Consider the following 22,333-nt stretch of genomic DNA (forward strand, 5'->3'; position numbering starts at 1 on the left):
TAGGAAAGGTGTATAGAATAAGACAGACAACTACAATCAATTTGTATATTTGTTGCTTTTAGAATACAAGGAAATCAGATTTTAGATGGGTGTTTTGAATAACGATAAAATATATTTTTTTCTATATATTTAATGTTTGTGATTGTTAACGTCACAGCATATGTGTTTTTATGTGAACTGTTCTTATAAAGCTGAGATGTCGATAAAATCTTGTTTTAAATGTGCAGCTAAAATACGTTGAATATGAGGCTTTAACCAAGGTTGTAAAATCGTCATTAAATTTCTACCTAGCTGAGTATGAGTTAATTATTCTATGTTTTCGTCGGATAGATTAGCTGTGCCGACTTATACATTTTAAATTTTTCAACTGTTAATAGTTTAGCTAATTTTACTTTCGGATAAATATTTTTAAAAATCTCTGAAAATAGTTGTGTATGTGATGTACAATGTAAGAGTAAATATAAAATTGTTTCATCATTGCATTATAAGGCTTACACTAAGTGTGTATAAGATATTTGAAATGGGTACATTCTTATGATCAAAACATCAATATTTGCAAGAAATATTTTCACGTGATTAAAAAAAATGGAAGTACTTTTTACATGAGAATTCAAGATACGCCGATCCAAATATTTCGTACATAACAAAGACTTCTACATCAAACTACGTTGTTTGTTTGTTTGTATAAGAAGACAAAGACGACTTAACACAGAAATTTCGAAAACATATCTGAGAAATGTGTTACATATATTCATTTTTATTTTATGCTCTTCAGTGAAATACTAAAATTTATAAGTGAAATAAAATTTCAAAGAGTGAAAATATAATTTTTATTTTTCACTGGTACGAAACTTGACTACATTTGAATGCGAAAGAATATAGAGGATATTTGTTTGTTTTAGTGTAAGATCGAAATATATTTCACCGAGTGAACACTATAGTGCAATATTTTCACGAGCGGCGCACGATATCAAATATCTTACTGCCTTGTTTCACTTAAAATGTATTTTGCATAATTGACAGATTACACGATAAAGGCACATGCATTTAAATATTTTCTATGTTTTCTATTTTGTTTGGTGTATATGGTTTTTACCCTTATCAACTTTTTGTTTTGCCTGTTAATGTTGTTTCTAAATCCGGTGTCAGAGTTTAGTTAATCTATAAGTAGATATTGATTTTTTAATTTTTTTAAGATATTTAGATATTTTGAGATTAATTATCGGTTTTTAATAGTGCGAATGCGTTAAGATGGCTGGTGTTTTTTCCAGGAGATAAATAAACTTAAATTGCATGGATTATAATGTTTTCAATTAAAGTGGTAGACTATTTGTAACAAATTATTATTCTTTACAATCTGGTGTTTAAATAAATCAATGAATGGGAAGAAATAAAAAACAGACTAAATCTCAGGCATCACCTGACTCGGACAGTATTTTACCTGTGCAGAAACGATCCGCCATGAACGAGAGTGATCAGTTGTCACCTTCGCTTTTATCAGGCGCGGGTAACGATAATGGAATTTCAACAACCCTTTATTCCCAAATTAATCGAAATAGAGGCAAGCAGAGCCATTGATACACGGGTTTGGGGCGAGATCAATACTAAGCAGAAACAAATTGATATACTCATTTCTGATGAAAAGTCAAGGTGCAAATATTTAGAGAGTGAATTTGGTTCTCTAAAACAGGCCGATATTGTAGACTTACAGGCACGCTCAATGAGAGACAATTTGTTGTTTTTCAATATATCGGAGGCCTCGCTTGCTTCCGACAGAAAGGAGGAAAATTGTACAGCAAAAATTCTAGATTTTTGTGAATCAGTTTTGAAAATTCCTGATGCAAAAAATGTCATAAAGTTTGACCGGGCTCATCGCATAGGTAAATTCTATAACAATAAAACACGCCCTATTGTTGTAAAGTGCAGTTATCCGCCGGATAAAATCATGATAAATCAAAAAGCACGTGATTTATTGAAAGACACTAAGTACAGGATCAGCGATCAATACCCATCTGCCGTACGTGAGAAAAGAAAGGAGTTAATCCCCGCTTTAATCAAAGCACGAAAAGAGGGCAAAGATGCCGTTATATCCTATGAAGCAAATCGAAGCTGGTAGATGGAATAGACCTCAACGTACACCCATATCTGACAGAAAATGCATACTCTGTGGCAAATTAGAAGATGAATATCACTTTATTATTGAATGCACGTTATACCAAGAGATAAGGCAGCGAGCGATATTTACCTCGTATATTTTGGATAAGACCGAACATGTTTAAATTTACTGAACTTATGATGTCAGAAAACAAAGCTTTAATAAAAAATCTTGGTATTTATACACATACAGCCCTTAAGACAAGAAACACACTTTTGCATAGGTAATTCTTCAAGGACTCATCATAAATATGTATAACCTATATTTTCTATTGGCAAAGTAAAGTATCTTGATTGTTTTCCTCTAATTTTACGTTTACTGACCAATGATACGATACTATATTACAGAACTTGTACTTTCTCTTTAAAATTTTTATTTAGGGTATAAATAATTTGACCTTATTTTTCGCTGATTTCGTATAAGGTCTTCCAAAGCTAAATGTTGTTAAATGTAAATCATATGTAGGATAGCTAGTCTTGTATTTTTATTTTCGACAAGGCTTGGCATTCATATTGTAGTACATAATATTAGGTACTGTGTATTATAAGTACATTTATATAGCTAATGTGGCATTGTGTACTTGTTGTCTTTTTGTAGTTGTTTCTGTTCAAATGTGGTTTTCAAATGTGTTACATAATAACGAGTTAAACTGATTGTGGAACTACATTTTGTAATCGGCTTACCAGCCTCGTTGTTATCACGCTTCATGGTAAATATTAAACGAAAAGGTGAAATGTCGCTGTAATGTTAATATATTTGAATGTATTCTTCTAAGACATTATTTTGGTAACTTCTTTCTATCTTCTAGCGGCCTTCTCCGGATGAATACATGTACTTACCTCATCTAATAGGGTTTCATTTAAGGTATTAGGCCCCTAATAGTAATGTTTAAAAAATGGCATTTGCTTGGTATATTCTTACAGTTGACCGTGCTTCGCACTTATATGCAAATTTTTAAAAACTTTTACCGTGCCGTTTTTTATAAATTTTGTGTAATCTATGGTATTTCTTAAAGCTCAAGTAGAGACAAATTTCAAAGTGGTGGCCTTTATCCAAAACGTTTGTAGAGAATTCATTATTCCATTATTTGTTATGAAAGAAACATCAAACTATTGGTAAACAATCATAAAACTTAAAATAAAAACTTTCTATATCATTTTTTCTAGGGTGCCTCAAGTAAACGGATTTAATCAGACAGAATTCCAACTCCAATATTGAAAAATTAAGGGGCTTGAACCTACGCACCCCTGAAAATTGCAGTCAAAGTAGGTTTATGGTAAGAACTGAATACTCTTCAAAAGGGAGGTACTCTATTATGGGCCTAATACCTTAAACGCAATGTCAGTTTTGCTAGTCGTATATGTTATATATGTCATTGTATATATATTTCTTTTGTACACTGTCCGCTGTTGTATTTGTGACTATGTATGTCATCATGGGCTTTTTAGCCTATTTGATTTTAAATAAAATGTCTGTCTGTAAAATCTGTCTATGATCGTCTTATAATTAGAGGTAAACTCCAAACAAACGATGAACTCCGGGAGGCTATTGATGTTTAGGAAGCAAAGGAGAAGCAGTTATCGTTTGTAGTATGGAATGTGCAAGGTCTACAGTCTAAAATTGACGACACTGACTTTTTAAACCTTATAAAGCAGTATGATGTTATTCTTTTAACCGAAACTTGGACGTCTTCAAGATCGAATATGTCTATTGACGGATATGATTGTTTCCATTGTGCAAGACCAAAAACTAACAAAAAAGCAAAACGTTATAGCGGAGGCTTAATTGTTTACTATAGGATGAAACTTAACGGAAAATTAGAACTTGAATGTATATTTAGCAATAACCAGTTTGGTTTTAGAGATAAAATAAGTACAACAGACTGTATATTTCTACTTTACTGTATCATTCAGAATGTGTTTTATGATAAAAGAAAATTATATTGTGCTTTTATAGACTATGAAAAAGCCTTTGATACAGTAATTAGAGAAGCACTATGGTTCAAGCTAGTGGCCGAGGGCATAAGCTGTAAAATGGTTAATATGATTAGAACAACTTATAATAAAGTTTCATCATGTGTTAAAACTGCCTGTAATTTTTCTGACTTCTTTGATATATCTGTTGGACTAAAACAAGGGGAACCACTCTCCCCTATATTGTTCATACTTTTTATAAATGATGTTTGTACCAATGTTGATCTAAATAATCTGTCAGATTACGATCTGAACCAGATATGTGTATTTATGTTACTCTTTGCAGATGATATGGTAATATTTTCTACTGATGCTAATACTTTACAGGATCATCTTAATTATATTAATGATTACTCTAAAAAATGGGGCCTAAAAGTAAATGTCAATAAGACTAACATTTGTATATTTGAGAAACGCAAGTCCCAAGTTCAGCGCCAATGGCACATCAATAATGAAACTATCGAAGTTGTTGATAGTTTCTGTTATTTAGGTATTAATTTTGTCTCAAACGGCAATATGTCTTAAACAGTTAAAATTCTTTCGGATCAGGCACTTAAAGCTATGAATAATCTTTTAAGTCTTTTCAAAAGAATTGCTACAGATGTTAAAACAAAATGCAAGCTTTTGATGCATTAGTATTACCTATTATTCTCTATTCATCTCAAGTATGGGGCATCTATAGTCCCAAAGAGGTTGATAAGTTACATTTAAAATTTTGCAAAACTATATTAGGTGTAAAGTCACAAACATCAAATTATGCAGTTGTGGGTGAACTAGGGAGATTCCCCCTTTCACTTATTTGTCAAGACAGAGCTCTTACGTATTACACTAAAATTAAATGTAACCCTGATTCTCTTATGTACAAGCTATTTACTATTCAATGTGAAAGTGTCAATAATCAAAACTGGGCTCAACGTGTTAACAAACTGATAGACGATTTAGGATTCAGTGAATTATGGAATAACTTTAACAGGGAGTAGCTCTAGAACTATTTTCCCATTTTGTCAAGAAGATAAGAGATCAATTTATTCAACATTGATATACCACGATTAAAGTCTGTTCCATTCCAAAGGTTTACCCCAACTTTGGAGTCATATGACAAAACTACGACACTTACCGGCAAAGTAAACATGGTTTGATAAACTAAAAAAAAGTCACCCTCGAGAAATTTAACGATTTTTTTCTGCTTTGCCAAATATCCAAATAAATGACAAATTTATATTTTCAACGGCAGTCTCCCATTGTAATTTCTCGTCGCCATTGGAGTTTGCTCTCTAAATTTGAAGTATTAAGGGAACATTCACGTGAATTTTATCAGGAGCGACTCAAAACTCATTTCGTTTACAATTCTCTACAAGAAAATGCATGAGTGAAATGAAATTTTATGTTTAAAAACATGTTATTTAGATCTAGAAAAAAATGTAAATTGACTCACTTTTAACCTATCAAAGTTGTAAACACTCCAAAATTCTTCCGAGTCTTCAGTAGCTCTATCCAATCTTCAATGAATCATTTGTAAACAAACAAGCTCTTTTACACATCGATGAAATTCAGGCATCAATCGCACCATGCCCTTGAAACGATGACTTGTTCAATTTAACATCATTTCCAAACACATGGTTCAAAGATAACCTGTATTTTAGCATCCTTACTGAAGTATTTTCACTCCGCCACATATCCAATTTCTTTCACAATGGTCAGTTTTCAAAAAACAATACACGGTTGTGTATGCTTCTTTTTCTCCAAAAGAAACCTATGACGTATGAGATAAATGACGTAGTATTGCTGACACTATGCAGATTTAAATACGAGGTGCACAAGGGAAAATTACATTGGTGTACAATCAGCCGATAGAAGATAGAAATCTTGACGTATGTCATACAAGAATATACTTTACGTTTTGAAATATATATTTAAACAATGATTAATTGTTTATCATTTCATCAACCGTTCTGTTTTATATTTTTAATGTTGCTGTTTATATGGAAGCATCTCCTTTTTAAGTCAGTTACTTAGATTTAGGGGCTCTTGATCCGAAGGCTGCTAATTTAGATTTCTTTAAAAGCGAAATCGGATCGCGAACCCATTCTCTCTATTTATTAAATTATTATTATTACTACTTTTACTATTATTATTATTATTATGCCAGATTTATATTTGACTTAAATAAATGGTAGATAATGAAGTCCAGAGAGCAGTCATAGAGCGTAGAATATTGTTAATTATAACCGCCGATTTCAATTATAAAAAAAATATTCCCGAATTATCATTTTATCAACTTTTATTGTCCATCAGAGCTACGATGTCCAGAAACAGATTTAAACATTTAAATACTATTTTCAAATCATTCATGCGAGCTGAAACTTGTTTTCTTTCCGTTAAAGTTTTATTTTAGTCTTACATTACTCCAGTCAGGGTTTTTAACAAAGGTGTGATATTTTCTTTTTGTTTCTGTTCATTACTTTTATATATCGTACAATCGTCGCAAGTGTTACGTAACTTCAGTTTTCTTCTGGATTTAACGAGCACAGATTAATTATTGTCTCTGGCACAAAGTCTTGTTGATAAAGTCCATGGAGACAGATTGATAATTCTTTTTTTTCGGCCGGTGCTCGCATGTGTAATATTTGGCATGTGACGAGGCGCGCGATCGAAGAAAATATGATAGAATTATCAAAATGACAAGCAGAAAGTGTAACATAGGCGTAGGAGAAGCGGGACCTGAAAGTCACCTCACATCTGTGAGAGTTGGTGTACAGCATGTATTTTGCCCCCCCCCCCCCTGTCGTTCCCCACACTTTTAATTAAAAAAACAAGAGATTTTTTTCCCTAGAATTTACAGAAAAGCCCATTTGAGAGAGCATTTAAATAAGAATTTGATGTAACGCAAATAGTCCAAAGATTCAAGAAACGTATTGTTTTAGTGTAATGAACTTTGAGAGAGAGAGAGAGAGAGAGAGAGAGAGAGAGAGAGAGAGATTGAACATAACTATGCATACCAAAACTGAACCTGAAAGAAATAGAATGCTTTATAGCTGACGAAGGTTTTCATGTATACGCCGAAACCTAAACCGAAATAAATAGGAAACCGAAACAAAAACATGCACGTTGGGGGCCTAAATCGGACTGAAGATGATTAAAAAGGACAGTTTTCCTGCTCATGCAAAATGTATGTCAAATAATAATACAGGCTTTTTTCCGTGCAATTCCGCGGGAATTAATCTCTCTACGTATATGTATTTGTTATGTGTTATATGATATCCATTCCTTATTTTGGCGGGAAAACTGCACGTGTTTTTATTGCGTTCCACCGTTCATTAACATAAAGTTTCATGTTGCTGTCATGGTTTCATATCAACAGAAACGTTTCTGATTTTATTGTAGAACGTAATCTTGAATTTTTCTGTAAGTTAACCAAATGAAAATGCGCGATTCTGAGCGTGAATGAATTCCTGATTATGCGTTAAACTTCAAAAAGGACGTCAATTGAATCACAAAAAGACCTTTCACTTATTCTGGTGGACAAAAAAAATTAATGCCAGCTTAGCAATGCTTAATATATCCCTGTACATCTCGTACTCTTACAAGCTCATATACTCTCCGTTTTCAAGCAAAAGCATGTACAAGGTGCGGATCGAAATGGATATGATTAACCAATATTGCTTTTAAATATTATTTTAATACTAAAAGTATAAAACGTTAAATTGCTAGCTTTGAAAAAGAGGCCATGGTCCGTTCTACATTTTTTATCCACAGTGGTGACTAAAGGATTTTACATGCAACATAAATATGGAGTCTTAAAGAAAATGTGTTTAAGTTATTATTGTTCTGTATGTTTTCCGAATATTCACTGGTCCGAGATAAAATTTTGGCTTTTCAGTGGAACATTTACATAAACTGGTATTTCTTTATTAGATCTTGGTCCTAAATATAACTTAAAAATACAGAAATATTAACAAGAGATTATTTAGGAAAACCCAATATTTCTATTTCTAAACGGTCAAGATAGTTTTTCTAAGTATGAACATATTTCAACGCAAATATTTCGGGTAGTAGACATCTAACCATTTAATGTTTAAAATAATTTTTTCCTTGCCCTGTCCGATCAGATTAGTGTGACGTGATTGAAAGGGAATATCCTGACGGACTGCGAAGTTTAGTTTCCACTTTTATTCATTAAATCCATAAAAATACTTCCAGGAAGTAATATCTATTCAGGTAATATCAACTGAAGTCAAGTTATATATAATTTTCTTTCAACGACAGAAAACATAATATAAGAAGAATGCTCATATGTTATTAAAATATCGAGACGTTCGCACGCACATTTGTTTTTAGACTGTCCGTGTTTGTTTGTTTCTATTTTCTTATTTAATTATTTATTTATTCGTGTTGAGGTGGCTTGACATGAATTCCCCCCAAGAATTAACATAATACGATAACAAACACAGTCTTTTCAAATATTAACTTGGGCGTTTTAATTTTGAGTTGACCCCTTGTTTGTTGCGCTACGGGTGCCGCCATATTGGAAAGTCGACGTAACATCATATAGCATTACGGTCTATGGGGCAAAAAGAAAAATCCAAGATTATATCTTTAAAATACACTTTATTGAAAAAATGAAAAAAGGTCTAGAGATATTGATGTATGGTATATAAATATGTTTTTTGGACGATTTTACCGATACTGACAATTCAGAAACGAGGTAAACGTAATAGGTGGAACAGACTTTAGATATGTCTAAGCTGTCATATCACATAAACTATTTAAAGCAGTTTGCGTCCTTTAGATTAAGTAGTCACAATTTAGCAATTAAAACTGGTCGTTACCATTGTATTGAGAGACAAAATAGAATATGTGAGTATTGTAATATGCATGCAGTAGAAAGTGAATATCATTTTCTGTTAATTTGCCCTAAGTACTCCAATATACGCAAAAAATATTTTACAAACACTTCACGGCCTTCTTTAGCAAGGTTTAACAATCTAATGTCAAGTAAAAATCAGTCGACTCTAGTAAACATTTCAAAATATCTATGTGAAGCTTTCAAAGTAAGAAATGATAATGTAATGTAATTTATCTTTATGTCCAATATTTAGCTGTTTCTCCTCTTTAAGACGTACATAGATGTATAAATGATTGTTCTTTGTCATGTTATGCATGTGCGTATGTATTTTTGTGTGATTATTTTAGTAATGTATTAGCCAAAGGCATAGTGTATGCTGATTTTGCTAATAAAGTTTGTTTGTTTGTCTATAAATATTTTTTGCGTAATCATTCATTACAAATTTATTTTAATGGTGACAATGTTTTTCACACTCATCCTGTTTACAAATGACAAAGAAATGAGATATGTAACTCATGACAGGGATTCATCTCACGCATACAACGTTTATTTTATCCTATCGGTAATGGTGGACTAAGAGTTGGGTTTGGTGCACAACTAACAAAAAAGGAGAAAACATATGAGAAAAACGGAAACTGATCTCTTTTCTTTTGTCGTGTGAAAACAATTCAGATATATTATTATATTCTAGAACATTTTATAAATCGACATTTACAGATTCCAAATTCTGTGTTACACAGAAGCAAGCACGAGGTCTCTTTCAAACACAGAACCCTAAACACTGTAAGTTCGAATCCACACTTTTTATGTAATATGAACACCTTCACCAGCAGGCTTATGGAGTGAATGTTGCTCTATTACAATAAGAATCTTCTGAGGGATATTAGGATAGATCAGCTGACATTTAAGCTAAAGATATATATACAAAATTATACCGGAGTGATTTAAAACCCAGAAAAACAATGCTAAAAAAGGTAGTCATTTTGTGTCGATTGCAGCAAAACTTCTGTTCTCTCCAGTCACTGTTTCTCACTCAGACAAATAATAATGTATTGTAAAATAAGTGAATATATGTTATAAACAAATAGCGTATTACACAACACTATTTTCAGTTATTCGATTCCAGTCCCAGGCTATTTGATTTTAGATATAGATCTGAGAGAACAATATCTGATAAATTATATGTCTGCAATTGACAAAGTCTATCATAGACGTATTTATTATATTTCAAGTAATCATTCGATTTAACATTTTGCAGACAAACAGGGATTTATTCTTTATACTATATGTCTAGAAATACCAGTGTGTAATAACTGTTTTCCTTGTACGCTACCGGTTGTTACTTGTATTAGGTTTCGAAAAATCAAGGCCCCATACAGATATGCTTTCCAAGAAATTGATCAGGTGACTAAAACGCCCAATAAAAAACTGAAGAGTTGCCCCTATGGATGTGTTATATCATGCTTCTAAACGTTGCTATTTATTTATTTGTTTATTCAAGTCTCATCAGTGTACATCATTTAAAAATGCACAGGGATGTATATTTAAAATAAATTATTAACATATATATGCACACTGCCACTCTGTATAGAGTTACAAGAGCTTATATTAGCATAACATAACTACACAGACATGTGACTATCACTATACACTGGGTACTTTCCAGACCATTCCCATATATAGTAAAATGTATACTACAGTGCAAAATAAAATGAATGATAGACTGCCTAACTATACTTACATATATTTAGGTATACAACAAATTAGATGGTACATCCATATACTGATATATTATTAGAGAAACACTCGAATCTATAAACATGTATCAAAGATTTAAATTATCCACACCATGGAAATAATATTACTATGAAAAACCCCACTCTACAGCAATCTGAGTACAATTTGCTCCGCTATACTTATTCAAATACATATTTATACATTTTGGGATCTCTGTTGCTCATGATAACGACAATATATGGAGTTGTCTAAAAACTTGCTAAAACTGATTTATCTAAGAAACTGAGATGATCTGTCACAGGTGAACAAAAGGTACTCCAGTAAGAAATGCTGTAAGATACTACGTATCATCTCTCATTAGATCAGAAATGAACAGAGTAACAAATTTCTCCAAATATCTAGTAAAAAGATTTTCTTAGAGTAAATACAGTTGTACAGTTATTAAAAGCAACAGCTGTGTGAGGAAAGGTTCTCACTTTTTTATTTTTCTTTGGCAATAAGCTAAGGATGTGATTTTCGGTATGACAAACAATTAACAGCTCGCCGGGTAGTATAGGATATTTTCAACTTTTGAGAAATGATAACATTTTTGAGTAGTCCCAACCTTTTCTAATGTTGACAATATCCCATACACCCTCGATCTTATTTTCATAACATCTAAGTTTCGATTAAAACATTAAGTGGCAGTAGATCTTACCGCTGGTAAAATTTCGATTCAAAATAGAAGTCTTGGTGGGAAACAATAATGTTATGTTTTGATTTTGCTGTAGAGACTTTTTAGTGTTCATAATCCTTCACTCCTACATTTGATTGAATCGTCTAAATTGTCGAAAGATAACCCGAACCGTTAAGCGACAGTTATCTAATTTCGAACATCTGGATCCAGTAGTACGCAACACTTATTCGTGATTAACCGATCTGTATTTTTCTTGTAAAGTTCTGTATGTTTTTCTTTTACATTAACGATTATCACAAATTTTAAACAGGTAAATATTTCAAACAAATCTTGTGGTTATGTATCATTAACCTAAAATATCTTTGATTTACTTCCGCAAAATCATCTTATACATCTTCCCATAGATTTAATTATATCATAGAGAAATCATAATGATGGTTGTTCTTTTGGTATTCAAAGTAGATACTGAAAAAATACACCTGCCTGCTTCCGTTAATTGCAAAAAGAATGGAACACCTGTGTAAATATTAGGGCAAATTATTGAATATATAAGAAAATATGATACAATTTAATATAACGACTTAATAACATGCTCAAAAATTATGATCAAATTCTTTATACGAATAATTAGACCGGCGTATGAAATCCTTTTTTTTTGTAGACAATTTGAGAATAATTTAGTTGTAGTGGCTGACTGATCTTATTCTAATGTATGATATTAATACGCAACACCTTAATCATGACGAATTCGCCTCTCGATCTGTACCTAATAATAGTTGTCATTTAGCGAGAATAGGTCATGTCAACCTCAGGATGGTCCATATGAACTGCACATGTTTTACAAAAGATAAATACAATTTATTTGCGAAATAATGTTAAGCTACACGCCTCCAAATTTATGTCATTTTTCGAAATGAATTTAATGTTTTCAGCAGCTAGTAATTGCAATAAACAATAGGTTTATGACGAACCTGGACTGCTCGCCTGAGTAATATAAGCTACATATAGCTACATGTGTCAAATGTCAAACTAATGCTAAAATATTAAGAAAGTAGGTCAGTAGGTCACATTCGTGGTCCCTAAAAGTCAGTGTTAAGATCGGTGTGCAAAACTCTATACATATGTCATCCAAATTTCAAGGCTATATCTTTAAAAACAAGGAAGTAGATCAGTAGGTCAAGATCACTGTCAAGTGACCCCTAATTACTTGGAGCCATCAGGTAATTATGATTAAACAGTCTAGGAAATATGATCAGATAATTTTGAAGTATTTTTTCCTATATAACCCATATACAAGTGACCCCTGGGGCAGGGCCACTTTTCACCCCAGGGTAATAATTGAATTATTATGGTAGAGGACAACAAGACAATGCTTCATACCAAATATCAAAGGCCTAGGTCTTGTAGTTTTAGACAAGAAGATTTTTTAAAGTTTTTTCCTGTATAAGTCTATGTAAAACCCCGGGGCGGGGTCTCTTTTCACCCCAGGAACATAATTTGAAAAATCTTCATAGAAGACCATTAGGTGATGTCACATGCCAAATATCGAGGCTTTACACCTTGCGGTTTTGGATAAGAAGATGTTTTAAGTTTTTCCTTTCGGTTGCCATGGCAACCAGAGTTCTGTGTAGAAGTCAACTGTTTCAATAATTTTGAAAGGGGGCTACCCAAGTATCATTCCTGGGAAGATTCGTATAAATCTGCCCAGTGGTTTTTGAAGAAGAAGGTTTTTTTTAGAAATTGTTGACGGACACACGGCGGACGACGGATGACTGACGATGGACACTGAGCGGTCACAAAAGCTCACAATGAGCCTTTGGCTCAGGTGAGCTAAAAAAGAAGTTTGTGATTCTAAGCATCTTTGACACTATAAAAAAGTCAGAACAATCTTTTAGTCAGAAATAAATGCAGGAAGCTATCGAAAGCGTTAGCCACTCAATTGAAGTTTTATAGAAAATTAAAAGACTTTAGCAGTACATTTTAATAGATATATTACAATATCAATACAAATCAGATTACTTTATCATTTTTGTTGATACCTAGCGCCAGATGGTGTCTAGTTTTTTTGTTGCTGAAATTTTGATATTCGTCTAGAGGCCAAAATTACACTTAAAAGCAGTTTTAGTGTGTTTATCACAGGTGTATTACTGTTTCCATATTAAAGGCGTAAGATCACTACATGATGTAATTAATGTCAAAGGTACTTACTGTGAACTATAAAGAAGTTCTAAAATTCTGTACTGTCCTCTTGTTGTACCTTCAAAAAGAAAGAAATAGAAATCTTAACTTGCTTCTATGGACCAACACATTTGCGTATATTCCTATTCATCTGCGGCGGAAAGCTAGTTTGCCATAAACATACATGCTGTGACTGATCTATGCAAACAGATTAAATTATGCATGTGTGCCAGAAAATGCTAATGTTAAACTATCCGCACGAGCATTGCAATTCTTGAAATTTTTCAAAACTAAGGACATCAAACTGAATTTCTAGTCCAGCATCTCGCACATATGTCAACGCTGTAGTTTAAGACTGCACTCCAAACTTATTTCTTTACTTGGATCCGAGATTCACCGTTCCATTAATTAAATTTCTTGTATGTTACACACACGTTAAAAGTCACATATGTATTTCATTCTAATTATATATCAAAATATTCATTAATGACATATGCTAAAATCACATGTTTTACTACTCAATATACGTTGAAACAAGTTTTACACCTGATAACAGATCATTCCTGATTAAAGATTTATTACCTATTGACAATACCTGTCACTATAAGCACATACAGATCACTACATTGTATTTTTAACATTTAACTTTTAACATCCTTAATTCAACAAACCATTTATGGTAACGATTTAAATCGACACAATGTCATTATTTAGATACCTACAATGGTCTAATAGAGACACCATATATCATTCTATAGTAAGTGAAATTAAAAATAATACAGGTTATCCTATATCCACTTTTGCTTAGCTTCTACTGTATAGATGATGCATAAAAAGTGCTCTACAACTTTTTTTCTACTTAGTGCTCTTCTGACATATCGATTAAACAGAAAATCAAAGAGTGAATAAGAAATTAGATAATGTTGTTTGTAAGATGTAGATCTATAATAAAACCTAGTGTACTAAATATGGTAAATTATTTAAAATCATGAAGCGTGAGATGTCGTTTATTATGCTATTAGTGTCGAGACATGAGGGAAATTAAATTGTACACTAAATTATTTATATGTGTTAATGAAAGACTCATAAAGATCTTAAAAGCTACATATTTCGTTACTGCAGCTATTTTTTTCATATATGATACAATTTATTACACATAATTTTATAAAATTAGAATTGGTGGGCTATATGCGATATATTTCAAAACAATCGATAAACAAAATTGTTCACGCGCGCACGCACGCGCATGCACGAACGAACGCACACATGCATGCAGCTTATATATGTGCACATGTGAAACAATGTATTACGCATAATTTTAGAAAATCAGAATTGCACGCAAATATGCACGCCCATAATGCATAGAAAAAGCAGTTTCTCCTTAATCTTGCACGGGAAACCGCCTTTTACACTGAATCTGGGTATGTATAAACGTGAGAAAATACGTGTATAAACAATGCAAGTACATGTTGTGTTTTTTTTTTTTTTTTTTTTTTTTTTTTTTTTTTCAGATGCTGTGAAAGGACCAAATATATATCCTTGCGCAAATGAACATCTCTTTCAAACTCAGCGGTTAGGAAAAGTAGACATTAGATCTTTTGTCGACAACCGTGAATATTTTGGATCGCACGAAACTTGTACGTTTGCTTAATTATAGGCTTAATTTCAATGATACTGGGAAGCATTTACCAATGTATTTTATATAATATCTCACAGATGCATATACGAGGTTGATTCAGTAACTTTTGTCACAAATGGTCTTCCACAGAAACCATTGTACATAACAGGAGTTTCATGTACTTAATAACGGATGTTTCTCAACAAACCTGCGAAATATTGCATAATATTCAACTTTACACGAAGATAGAAATGGACGATAAATTATCGAAGATGAGGACATTAATTTACGAAAGGACGACACACTTCAGATTTGTCGGGTTCTTCGTGTGCTCGTGGCGAAGACACGGTGACACGAAGGAAGACAAAATACCGATACCAGTTTGTTGTGTCTTCGCGTCCTCGGGACGAAGACACGGCAAATAAAGGGCGACGACACGACGATTTTTATTTTACCCGCTGACACGACAGTTTGCCAGTATAATAGAATGTTTGTCCGCCCATGAAATTTCGTCATTTCGTCTTCAATATTTGGTAACCTCGTGTATTTGCCCGAAACGTAAGGACACGAAGGTTCGACTAATCAGCAGTGTTTTGTCCTTTCATGACTTCGGGGTGACAACACGAAAACACAAAATGTCAAATATCTGCCAGCATAGACAGAGTCTGTTTACTTCTAAAAATAACAAGGCAGTCTGAAAGACAGCTAAATCCCTCGCCACTGCTATGGATAGTGAAAGGGTAAAACCTTTGATTTCAGCTGTGACATTGACCTTGAACTGACATGGCTGACTCATGAATTCTGCACAACGTCTTGATGAGGTGATCATTTGACCAAAGTTTCATGAAAATCCTTCAAGGGGTTTAGGAGATACAGAGCTGAAACCTTGGACCTTCAGTTGTGACCTTGACCTTGAGTTGACATGGCTGACTCATGAGTTGTTGATGAGGTGATCATTTGACCCATGTTTGATGAAAATCCTTCAAGGGGTTAAGGAGATACAGAGTGGACACCAAATGGAAGGCTCAAACCTTCAACCCTTAGTTGTGACCTTGACCTTGAGCTGGCATGGCTGACTCATAATTTCTGCACATCGTTCTGATGAGGTAATCATTTGACCCAAGTTTAATAAAATTACTTCAGGGGGTTTAGGAGATATAGAGCGGACACAAAATGACAGGCTCAAACCTTTGACCTCGAGTTGTGACCTTGACCTTGAACGGACAAGGCTGACTCATGGGTTCTGCACATCGTCTTGATGAGGTGATCATTTGACCCAAATTTTATAAATTTCCTTCAAGGGGTTTAAGAGATATAGAGCGGACACAAAATGGCAGGCTCAAACCTTTGACCTCGAGTTGTGACCTTGACCTTGAACCGACAAGGCTGACTCATGGGTTCTGCACATCGTCTTGATGAGGTGATCATTTGACCCAAGTTTCATGAAAATCCTTCGAGGGGTTTAGGAGATATGGACTGGACACGATTTTGTTACGGACGGAAGGACGGACGGAAAGACGGACGGAAGGACGGACAGACGGACGGAAGGACGGACGGACGCAGACCATTCCTATAATCCCTCCGCCACGGCGGGGGATTAAAAAAGTATCTGATGGAATCTTAAAGCCTTTGTCACTACGCATTCGAAGCATATTTTTAAAACACTTAATTTGACAAATGTTGCAATATTACTGTAGAAACTCCCAGCTTAGAACTGTAAAATGTTGGTACCTTTTATAATTATTCTAAACATCAATAGTCCGAAACGTGTATTTAACAATAAATGAGTACTAAATGATGTAAAACCGTGCATCAATCTTGTCATAACGAATTTTCCGCGTAATCTAAATCACCACAGGCACACCTAACACGTGCGATTATTTATATATCAGAAAAACATAACGCATTTAAATATAATTGCATTCATTTATGTTATTGGTGCTCATTATTTGCCTTTGAAAAACTCGTTTCATTCATTTGTAGTACCATCTTTTAATAACCGAACTGATGATGATGGTTTATATAGGACAGTAATTGTAATTATTATAAGAATATCTTACGAGCTTTTCATTAAAAATGGTTTCTTTAATAAGACATATTTTTCATATCGTTTACAATATTATGTCATAACCTAGCTCTAATAGTTATTAGCAGTGTTTCCTTCAGCTGATATAAATCCTCATTTTTGACAATATATTAAGTGTTTATAAAAACCCATTTAAAGATAGGTTAAGAAGTATGACTGATGTTGTAAAAGCGCAAAGTACAATATACCACAATTCCACTTGGACGGTACGATTCAAGGTAACAAGTTACAAAGACACTGAAGAATAATTTTAAACGGCATTTAATGACATGTAAATAATTTTACTGTGTGTTTTCAATTGTTTTCCGGTCACTGAGATTTCGATCAGAAATACCCATAGATACAAGCATATCATTTAATTGAATTTAGTTAATTGTAACAAAACTATTAACAGTAATACTGTTATAATGTGTGTGTTTGACTTTTGAAATGTCGGTAATTCCAAATCAGTTATTTTAGAAAAAAAATTAGCCGGTGTAGGTAAATGCATACGATATCAAAATAACCTGATGCAACTTGGCTGATAATAAATGCTACTATTGTAGCGTGCACGGTCTAGCTCAGTATATTCAATATCATATAATTTTCCTATGGGCTTCCTTGCCGAATGATTGGAAAGCAAATGATTCTTAAAATGATTGGTGAAATATAAAATAATTAATGCTAATCAATCTATCTCAATTTAACTGATGATGAGCACTCAAAATTCGTGGATGGGATCTTGTAGTATGGCGATGCACAACAAACAATGCCTGAGGTGAATACCATACATTAAGACTTTACCTAAATACTACCAGATGTCGAGTTCCTATCGTCGTGGAACTTAAACGGAACGCAATGTTCTGAGTAAGAACCCAGACTATGACAGGAGGTCAAGAACCCAATAGTATTTGGCAATTTATTATATTATTTATTATTCAGCGATGTTATTCGGTCGGTAGCTTGGCAGATTCATATAATATATTTACTTTGACGTTGTTGACTCCTCGGTAGCCAGGCAGGTTCTGATCTCTTCGTGGCGCTGTCCCGGTATTTATAAGCTTTTATCCAATTGTAATTAATGAGCGCTCAATGATTATGACAAAATCAAGCTCCTTAGTACATTGATAATGGAAGTGCGTAATTTGACTAATCTTTGTATATTTTCCGTAATTAGAGCCTAAAACTATCGTAATTAACGTGTCAGTAGATAGAACTTTCTTTTCTAGGAATTCATGAAAGATTAGTGCTTATTTCATTTAGTCTATCATCTAAAATATTGAATTATGACGGATCATCGGCGGTTCGAATATGATTGGGTCTAACTATTCTAGGTACGAATCATAAGGTATGCGGTGACTAAATTACATCAAACATCCTGATAGAGGCATCTCGCCACACTATTCAGGATATTGCTTGCCTTAATTGAAAGCTATTAATGTCTGACTTTTATCTAAATTGCGATGTCTTTAGACACTGTAGCTGTTATTCAAAAGGAAATATTTCTATAGAATGATGCTTGCACATAAATCGTAAATTTCCTACTATTTGTGCGAATTTGCTATTTCACTTAAATTATATATTCTTAAAAGGGGAAAACTTTTAAGTTTATAGATAAATTTATACATAATGTTGACAGAAAAGACTAGTTTCATTTCCGAGTAAATTCGCAATATTACTATCAAACTGGTAAAACAATACTCCGATTTATACTGGTAGGAACAATCATTGGGAAAAATATTGCAGTGGGTGTATTAATATATAACCAAGTAGTAATTTCTACACATGCTCTTCCTTTCTCTGATGCAATCAGTTGATAATTGAAACCATTGTATAGGTACGTTACAAACGTTTGGAAAATAGACTTGTTTACAACTTGAAATTAAATGTTAACAGTTCTTGTTACAACATTTAAAACTTCATCTGAGTGTGCATTACAATATGACTAAATTATGATAGTAAACAAATAAACATAAGATTTTTTTTTTTAAAATAAGGAGCTACTTACATAAGAACTCAAGGTATAAAAGTTCCAATATTTTAATATAACATATTAGGAAGGAAAAAGACTCAACACTAAAGTAACGAAAACGTGTTTATATTAATGTTTATAAATGTCTATTAGCGGCTATGATATCCTTGTGATATGAAATATCTTTCGTTATCAATTATTTAAAGTCGAACTGCATTTACGAGCCTGTTTTACATCATTATCAGATTGAATCTTTTAGATAGTTATGTTGTGCTTCATTTCACTTTATGGATATGCTTAACCATGGATTGTAGCTGTTTAAGGTGTTACTTAATCCGGTTCCGGAGGTAATTATGTAATTATATATTAATAACAGGCGTATGTTGCATTTCAACAAATTTTCAGCAGACTTATACCGTCTGCTTGTTACATGTTAATTTGCGTATTTATTTGTGACATATTTAGTATCATTGATTCTGTTCCTGTTGCCCTTATCTTGCACAGTTCACGAAGGAATGGAAAGAATATGACCTCCTTCCACCAAGCATAGGCCAACACACGGCCCCAAGCATTATTGTTTTGAAATAGTAATACGTCATACTGACAAAGTTTAAGCAGACTTACATAATGTTGGTAGTTTCGTTATAGTATTCGAAGAACGTGCTGAAAATGGTAAGGGCATGTGCCCCCGCCCCACCGTCCAAATAAAGCCAGACACAAAGAAAACAAGCAAATTCAGTGAATTTATATCCCTCGCCGAATGAATTGTTTTGTGAATGAGAAGAGAATATCTGAAAGAGATGTAGTTTCAAGATATACGCATGCTTTGTACAAAGGGACTGTGTAATTGTTTGTTCGTTCCTATGTTTTACAAAATCAAGGGAAAAAAGCTCCGTATTTGTATTAATTTTCATTAAAATCAATCGATGGGTTACTATGTTATTTAGGAATGTATGGATTGTGAAATAATTAAAAGGCAATTACTCTTGTTTATGAAGTGACCTGACTACATTTCGCATGCACTACCACCATATAATGACCTACATATGTTAAAGTTTCACGAAGATCTATCTACAGGTTACTCAGGTGCAGTCAAAAATCCCTATTCATTACCAAATCAAGGCGAAAACATTTACCTTTACTAGGTCAAGGGGGATAATGCTAAATATGTGCTAAAGTCATGTGCTAATTAGTTATTTTGTGAGGTTTGGTGATTCTAATTAAAACACTTTTTGAATTTTAAGCATTTCTGATTTTTGTACCATATTAAGGGGAAAACTCTAGTTTTAATGAGACCAAGGGAAAAACAGTATATAAGCAAAGGTCATGACATGTACTAATTAATAGTTATGAGATGTTTAGTGATGCTAGTTGAAATAATTTTTGAACTATAAGCATTTTCAGGGTTTGTTTTCATGTATCAAGGGGAAGAACACTGCCTAAACTTGGTCAAGGGGAAAATTCAACATGTGAGCAAAGGTCATGTACTAATTAAGAATTATGTAAGGTTTGGTGATTCTATCTTAGTATTTTTTTAACTGTAAGCATTTTAAGTTTCGGACAGACGGATGGGCGAACGGAAACACGCACATACAGACTTACGGACAAACAACTCCAAAATAATATACCTCCGCCTCCGGAAAGCAATATATACCTAATTAACACTTCAACACAGTTTACTGCAATAATTTCAAAATTAAGCGATTTGTATTCTCTTGCTCGGATTTTAGAATGTTTATATAATATAAAGGTGTAAACGATTCCCTAAGTTGTACCTAATAATGTAATGACACGATGTATCATCTCCGACTCAAGCCTTTAGGAGGATTGCCGTTAAACATCCCGCTCTCTTGGTGGTAAGATTACCTTGTTTCAAAGTAATGCTGGTGATCTTTCATTTTGTTTATTGGAATGCATGAAACACGCTTCTACTATTTATATAACTCTTTTTAATTTTTTATCATATCTTGTTTTGATATATTGACTTTTGGAAATAATTTGCAAAATCACAAAACAGAAGAGAGTTCGAGATAGATATACTTTCATACTGGGAAAAGTTTACTATTAATCCTTATTTGTTGTGCTCAGAAATATCAGAACTTTAACACTGACTTAAACATAAAACCTATCAAAATCAACTGAACCTAAAAAATAACAAGCAAATTCGATAAATCGGTATCCTCCGCCGAAAGGGCTTGAGGTGAGGAATGGCAAAAAAAAAATAGATCTGGCAAAAATTCAAGGATATTACTAAGAAGCAAATAATTTCATAAGTCAAAATCATTTTAACAGAAAATGAATGTTTTCTTTTGGGGGGGGGGGGGGGGGGGGGGGGGGGGGGGCAGCGGGGATGACCGGGTGAGGGTACAAAATTTCACATGTTGATTATAAATATTGATGAAAAATTAAAAAGACTGAGTGGAGAGTGAGGTGGGGGAACGGTACAACTTTACATGCTAATAAATATTCATGGCAGGTTTGGAAAAAAAAATAAATATGGAATGAATTTTTTTGTAGGGGGCAGGGGAGGGGGTGTGATCAAAGCAAGGTGGTGACCAGATGTGGGTACAAAACTTCACATGTTTATAATAAATGTTCATGGAAAAAAATGAAAGAAGTTTAATAAAATTCTACTGATTTGTTGGTTTGTTATGTACAAATCTGTAGATTTTCAAACAATTAAAGGGCAATAACTCTAAGGAAAATTGACCAATTGCAAAACAAAATGACAGGCATCATCGAAGTATGTTGGTTCGTATTTATTTCAAGTTTCATGAAATTCTACCAGCTTGTTACTGAGAAATGGCTGCAGACGTGGATTTTTCATTAAATCAAGGACAATAACGGGAAATTGACCAATCCAAAAATAAAACTTGACAGGCATCATCGCAGTATGTTGGTGCATGTTTAGTTAAAATTTTATGAAATTCTACTTGATAGATACTGAGAAATGGCTGCGGACGGATATTTTTTTGGCATTTTTCATTAAATCAAGGATGATAACTCTAAGGGAAATTGACCAATCCAAAAAAAACTTGACGGGCATCATCGCAGTATGTTGGTTCATGTTTATTTCAAGTTTCATGAAATTCTACCTGCTAGTTACAGAGAAG

The 22,333-nt window shown here is 33.3% G+C and overlaps 1 protein-coding gene across 3 annotated transcripts in view; it reads right to left on the reverse strand.

Annotated features, from left to right (window-relative positions):
* LOC123565995 (mesotocin receptor-like) overlaps window positions 1-22,333 on the reverse strand; it is a 169,426-nt gene that overhangs the window by 120,137 nt on the left and 26,956 nt on the right. For 2 of the 3 annotated variants that reach the window (XM_045359790.2, XM_045359794.2), the window contains exons 1-2: window positions 14,148-14,277; window positions 13,596-13,644 (exon numbers count right to left, since the gene is read on the reverse strand). The gene's annotated coding sequence lies outside the window, so the exon portion shown is untranslated. Of the gene's footprint in view, window positions 1-13,595; window positions 13,645-14,147; window positions 14,278-22,333 lie in introns of those variants that run through there. The other variant, XM_045359791.2, reaches the window with a different exon arrangement.

This window comes from Mercenaria mercenaria, chromosome 8 (genome assembly GCF_021730395.1).
Source record: "Mercenaria mercenaria strain notata chromosome 8, MADL_Memer_1, whole genome shotgun sequence".
Lineage (NCBI taxonomy): Eukaryota > Metazoa > Mollusca > Bivalvia > Venerida > Veneridae > Mercenaria > Mercenaria mercenaria.